We start from the raw sequence: 6,306 nt of genomic DNA on the forward strand, positions 1-6,306 counted from the left end.
TTCCTTGAAGATCAATCAGTTCAAGTTGGATATCAGCTGGTGCTTTGTGAATGTCTGTCTTGAATGGCGAAGAGAATATACCAAACAAATGTTCATGAGATTTGAAGTCCTTGAAACGAGCCAAAAATTCATACAACAATTTTTCAAGTTGGTCTGCAAATTCAGTTTTCTTCTCAGGATGCATTCCATAGTCTCTCAAAGATGGAAAGTGGAAACATTTTCAGTCTTATGTGAGCTTTCCAAAGTCGGAATTTGTTCATAAAGCATTTTATGTGACCATACATTTTTACGTTCCAAATGATTAAATACAATGGATTTGCGGTCACCGGTGGGAGATTTCTAAAATGATTAACAGAAGGTGCTAAATCTACAGTAGGCTACAATAATCCATTCCACAATGAATTGTTCAAACGTAGGCCTATCAGACTAAACTAAATTATAAACACGTTTCGCGGGCCGCGCACAATTCAAAATTGGTACATCTTCGTGGGCCGCACAATTTTTCTTCGCGGGCCGCATTTGGCCCGCGGGCCGCACGTTGCACACCCCTGTCCTACAGTATGAGTATAAATCGAACCTCTTTGTGAAAGTTTAAATATCGAATGCAATTTATTACGGTACTTTAAACAAAAATTATCGCACTCTGAATATATATAACAAAAAAGAAAGTCTACCCTACAGGGCCGTGTGAGAGCACCATCTCGCCCCCCTTCCCCCTCCCACCGAAATTTACTAAGCTTAGTGGGCCTCTACTTTTTAGAAAGGTATCGTATCTAATATGGTTTTCAAACCATAAGTTGTGAATTCGGGTAAAAAACATCAGACTGACTTATTTAATTTTGGGCAAGTCTTAATTATGCTATCAACCGTTGAAACACATTTCCAAGAAAGCGAGAGCGTAGTATTATTTCTTCAGTAAATTTAACGAAATAACATAGATTTAGGCCTACTGGTTTCCCTGATTTAAAATAGACATTCCAAATGATGATCAACAATATAAACCCGATGGATGCAACCTAAGCTATAAAATATAGAGATTTTTTTGCAATAGGCTATATAGTGACATTGTTTATATTAAAATGTCGAAAAAAGATGCATCAACTAAATATGAATAAGGTTAGGCCCCTAAACAGAGATGAGGTCCCACTAACTGGTATTTGAAAGCTGTAAATAGGGCCTTGCGTAATTTAAGCTAGGTCTATAATATTGAGCTTCTGTAGATAACATTTACAACATTTTTTGTTTTAAACATTGAACAAATGGAAATGAGTGGACCCCTAAACAACAGTGCCCCACTGCCCCCCCCCCCCCGAGAAGTATGAGGAGCGGTTAATGCCACCCTTCTACCCAAGACCACCCTTAAACAAACATGTTTGCACTACACAATCACAAAAACTCTAAAATATTAACATTTTTGAAGGGGGGCATGGCCCAATGTTCCCCCATGCGTAGGTTACGCCACTGATTACAGTAGCCTACTATTTTATGTTAAAGTTCTTCAAAGAAAGTGATTTAGCTTTCCGAAAAGCTGATTTATATATGTTCAATTATTTTAAAGCGGCGACTAAAAAATCACGTACGGTATCCTAATTCTTTCTTTATCGACATTGTAAAAAAAGAAACGTCAAGATTAGGCCTAAGCAGCAATGGTTCAACTCGTGGGTTGTGCGCTCAAACAATCGCACTTACGGGAAAGCTCTATTCAGCGGCATCCAGCCTATATAGCTTAGTGCAGTGGTTCCCAACTCGTTTTTAAGGCGACCCATTTAAAAAGAAAAATCAGTTCGGTAAAATCTTGCGACCCAAGCAAATTGTCGTAATATTTTAAAAGCCATACAAGATTGTGTTGCAAACAAACAGCACTACAAAAGCAATAACTTTTTCCGAAAATAATATGTTTATCCAATCACTAATGAGATAGCTGTGCTGGCTTGCTGTCGGTGAGTTTTTAAAATCGAGGCGTTATTTTGCTTAGTCATAGCCGCATGTCGGCTTTAACTTCCAGCCGGTTTCGCTGTTCAGTTTTCAATACACTTCTTCTTCTTCAACAGATTGATCATGTTTGATCAGCTGTGATCTCCCTTATGAACTGCCTCCATTTTGTTCTGTCCTTTGTTTTTATTAGTGTTTCCGGTATGCTTTTTATTCCTGTAATTTGCTTGATATTGTCAAAATATTTCATTTTTTGTCGTCCTTTTGTTCGTTTGCCTTGCACCATCCCAGTCAACATTGAATTTTCCAACGAGTTGCTTCTTGCTATGTGTCCGAAATATCTCAATTTTCTGAGGTTAATGTTATTAATCAGACTCCATTTATCGTTTATTTGTTGGGAAACAAATTCATTTGTTTTTCTTTCCATCCAGCTGATGCGTAATAGTCTTCTGTGACACCACGTTTCAAAACTTTTTAACTTTTTAATGTCACGTTTTTTGCATGTCCAAATTTCACATCCATATGTGGCAATTGGGAAAACGAGAGTTCTCAGCAATCTTAATTTTGTGTTTTTACCAATTGACTTCTGTTTCCACACTGTTGTAGCCTAAGTGATGTCACAGCTGTTTTTGCCATAGCAATTCGCCTTCTAATTTCCGTGCTATCATCTTATACAATACACACATGGCGCTAAATCCAATCTTACAAAGCCAAGTTGTTGCAAATGTAATCTGTTTTTGAATCCCTAGTTGTGAAACTGTGGGATACACTTTGTACATGGAAGCCCAAAAGTGGATGTTTGCAGAATCTTTGGGGTATTTGTTTTTGAAGAACGCAAAAGAAATACGGTTTGCTACTTCTGTCGTTGTGTTCATAAACTGTTCTGCAACATGGATGGAAAGTTGAGGCAGATCTTTTCCAACAAATGGATCAATTATCCAATCATTTTGGTTATTAAGTGTTAGAGATTCTCCATAGTAGTGCACAAACTTTTTGGCAAACTGTTTCAGGTGTCTAATTATCGTTTGCTTAATATCAACTTCATTGCCACAGATATATTGCGTTAGCTGAGGAAATATATCGTACTCATCTCTGGTGACATAACTTTTCTAGAATTTGAGTGCGATCGCGATCAATCACCGTAAAATCGTTGCCTTGCATATATAAATTTAGAGAATTCAGAGAGTCAAATATATCGGCAAGGTAAGCAACTTTTGCCTTGATATCTTCTTGCAAAAACTTCTCGGCTAATCTCACACAGTTCTGTTGCTTCAGGAAGATAGCAATCTCCTCTTGCAAATTACAAACTCGCTTCAGGACACGACCTCGTGACAACTATCGCACTTCTGTGTGCAACAGCAATGCTTGATAATAATCAGAATCCACAAAGACGAAAACAAATGCCGATTTAATGGACTTGTTTTGATGAAGTTTACACACTTTACATCATTCAACACTTCGTGCAGCTCTTGAGACAGCTTTTTTGCAGCAAAGGCCTCACTGTGGAGAAAGCAGTGAGTCCATACAGCACTTGGGGTTTTGTCTTTGATGCGTTCTACCACACCAGACTATGCGTGGTCCAACGTGTGGAAAACTTTGTCATAGTTTGTCCGACATAGCGTTCGTGACATATAGTGCACCCGTAACTTTGTCAAGTTAATTTATGTTTGAGACTGAAATTTTTGTTGGGTTTACATTTAATAATAATAATAACAATAACAAAAGCGAAAATTGTTAAAACTTCTTGCACTACGATCATGCTAGAAAGCTTTCCGATGTCTCGACATGAAACGCTTCATGACTTGTGTTTATATTTTCCAGTTTTGTGATCGATCTCATCACGTTTTAAATTTTTTTATTGTTATTTTGTTCGCCCAAGATGCAATATGCCTGAAAAACAAGCGACCCAAAAAAATTATCAGGCGACCCATTTTTGGGTCGCGACCCATGAGTTGGGAACCACTGGCTTAGTGAATGAATTTTGGACAACTTCAGTTAAACAACAAGTTAATACTGAATTTTGTCAATCTTGGTTACTTAGATCTGTATCAGTGTTCCAAAGCTTTCACACTCTACAATTACAGCCTGCAAGTGCGTTATGGGCTTTCCTAAGCGAAACTATCAGGACCAAGCTTATAAGAGTGTTTCATCGTCCGAGGACTACGATTTCCACAATCAATCAACCTTCTTGTTGAAAGGAAAAACCTTATACAAATATTTTACCGTGCGTCTTGTAACCGTTTTTAATTTTCAGCCTTGTTTTGGGACAAAAAAAGATTAGGCCTATCAGTGAATAATTTATTGATGAATGTGCTAAATTTAAAGACAAATATTGTTAGTGTTGATAGCCTACTTGACAGGGTAGGCCTATATAATATTGTTTCCGAGCGTTAAGATATCTCCGCTATCCATGCACATATAGGCTGTCGAAAATAAGTGTAGGCTATTTAGGCTACCTGTTGATCTATTCTAATGCATTATTTTTTATAACTCCTTCATGAGCTTATAACTCCAGCCACTATATACTATATAGCGGAATAGCCTAAGCCAGGGTTACGTTGGAGAACCCCCTTCTGTTAACCTTCTCCATTTAAAGACAACTTACATCTCCTGACTTGGTTGTACATGACCCTCCGAAAAGATAAGCGCTGTCTTCTGTCAGGCTTACGGAGTGATGGACTCTGAAACATTTATGCCTCAGTAATTTATTACAATTTGGTCTATGGCAAATCAGTTTCCACAGAGTAAGAATACATCACAGATAGTGTGGCTATAGGCTATAATAGGCTACTGCAATAGGGTTAGTAAAATTTTTTATTACAATATGTAGCACTTGCTTCGCTTACCTTGCACATGAAATATCTCCAATACTTAGACTTTTATGCCACGTACCACTGACTACAGCCATGATGGTTAACGATGTGATCTATTAATGAAAATGAACGGTAGGCTTAAGTTGCAGTATTTCTGGCCAGCGGAAGATATTTACAACAATCTTAAGTTTTAGAATGCTTTTTGTTTAGCCAAGCCTGGTCCCTTGAACGGACCCTTCAAAGTGCTTGACTATAGCTTGAACGACAGGGCTCAACCTGATTCGATTGCGCTTGAAGTAGCCTAAGCATAATATCTTTAGATACGTTATAAAACCAGGGTGCGCAACCTCTTTTCTATCGCGGGTCCGCGTGACCTAGGCTATTAGGATATTATTGTTCCCGACAATTTTCACCAAATCAAACGTCATATAAAAACCGTTCAAGTCTACTGAATATTACGTCATGGAAATTCCTAAAGCATGTGCCAAAATTGCACCATCGTTCATAAGACCTGTTTGGACCTGTTTGGGCCTGTTTAAACAGGAAATATTACATCAGCTTAAACACCTGTTGGAATGACTTCATAATTGTCTTTCATTTATTGCGTCACAGTTACTTTCTACGTGAATTTGAGATATTGATATCTATTCTGGTCATTCGTAAAATGATTGTTTGAAAGTTGGCCGCACATTTAACTGTTGGCTTAGTGCTTGCTAGCTGGACAAAAGTTCCGTCTTTTATCCAATTAATCTGTATTGTAGTGACAGTTTAAGTGGTGTAGACGTTGCACCCCCTCGTTTTCGATAGCCTCGGGCTAATTTTACTGGAATACACTTTTGAATAGACGTTTCGAAAGTGTGTTTATTTTTGGGTCATTGCATGCAGACGAACGGATTTGGGAATCTTACGTTACAATTTTCCCACGAAGAGATTATGGTTTACCGCTGTGACCAATTATATAAAAACCTAATTTAAGGGGCCATTTTTTAATATGTACGCTGTATGAACACTGAACATTCAAAAAAAAGAAAACAAATTATTTATTTTACAGTATTTATTTGCATAGACACAAAGTCCATGAAATTCAAATTTTTAACAGTACCGGTAATCACGCAAAATATCAAACTAAAACAATACCATGCAGGCAGGGTTGCAACTCGCAAGTAGGCTCGGTTCCAAATCGCTATTCGATATTGAAGTTATGCATGATTGAGCAGAAAGGGAATACTGGTAGGCAGTATAAAATCAGATACTTAATAAGTATTTTTTTTTTAGTTGCGTTTAATATCGATTAGCTTATTCTTTATTCTCTACTTTTTTGGGAGGCTATTGAAATCGGATATTTCTCTACTTTTTTGGGAAGCTGTCGAAATCGGATATTTCTCTACTTTTTTGGGAGGCTATCGAATTCGGATATTTCTCTACTTTTTTGTTTGACTATCAATATCAATTTATCCCTTTTTTTTGCAATATTATGCAGGTTACATCAAACAACATACAAAATACAAATTATGTCGGACTTAGCCTATAGGTAATTGGTCACAGCGGTAAACCATAATCT

This window comes from Aplidium turbinatum, chromosome 13 (assembly GCF_918807975.1).
Source record: "Aplidium turbinatum chromosome 13, kaAplTurb1.1, whole genome shotgun sequence".
NCBI classification, from domain to species: Eukaryota; Metazoa; Chordata; class Ascidiacea; order Aplousobranchia; family Polyclinidae; genus Aplidium; species Aplidium turbinatum.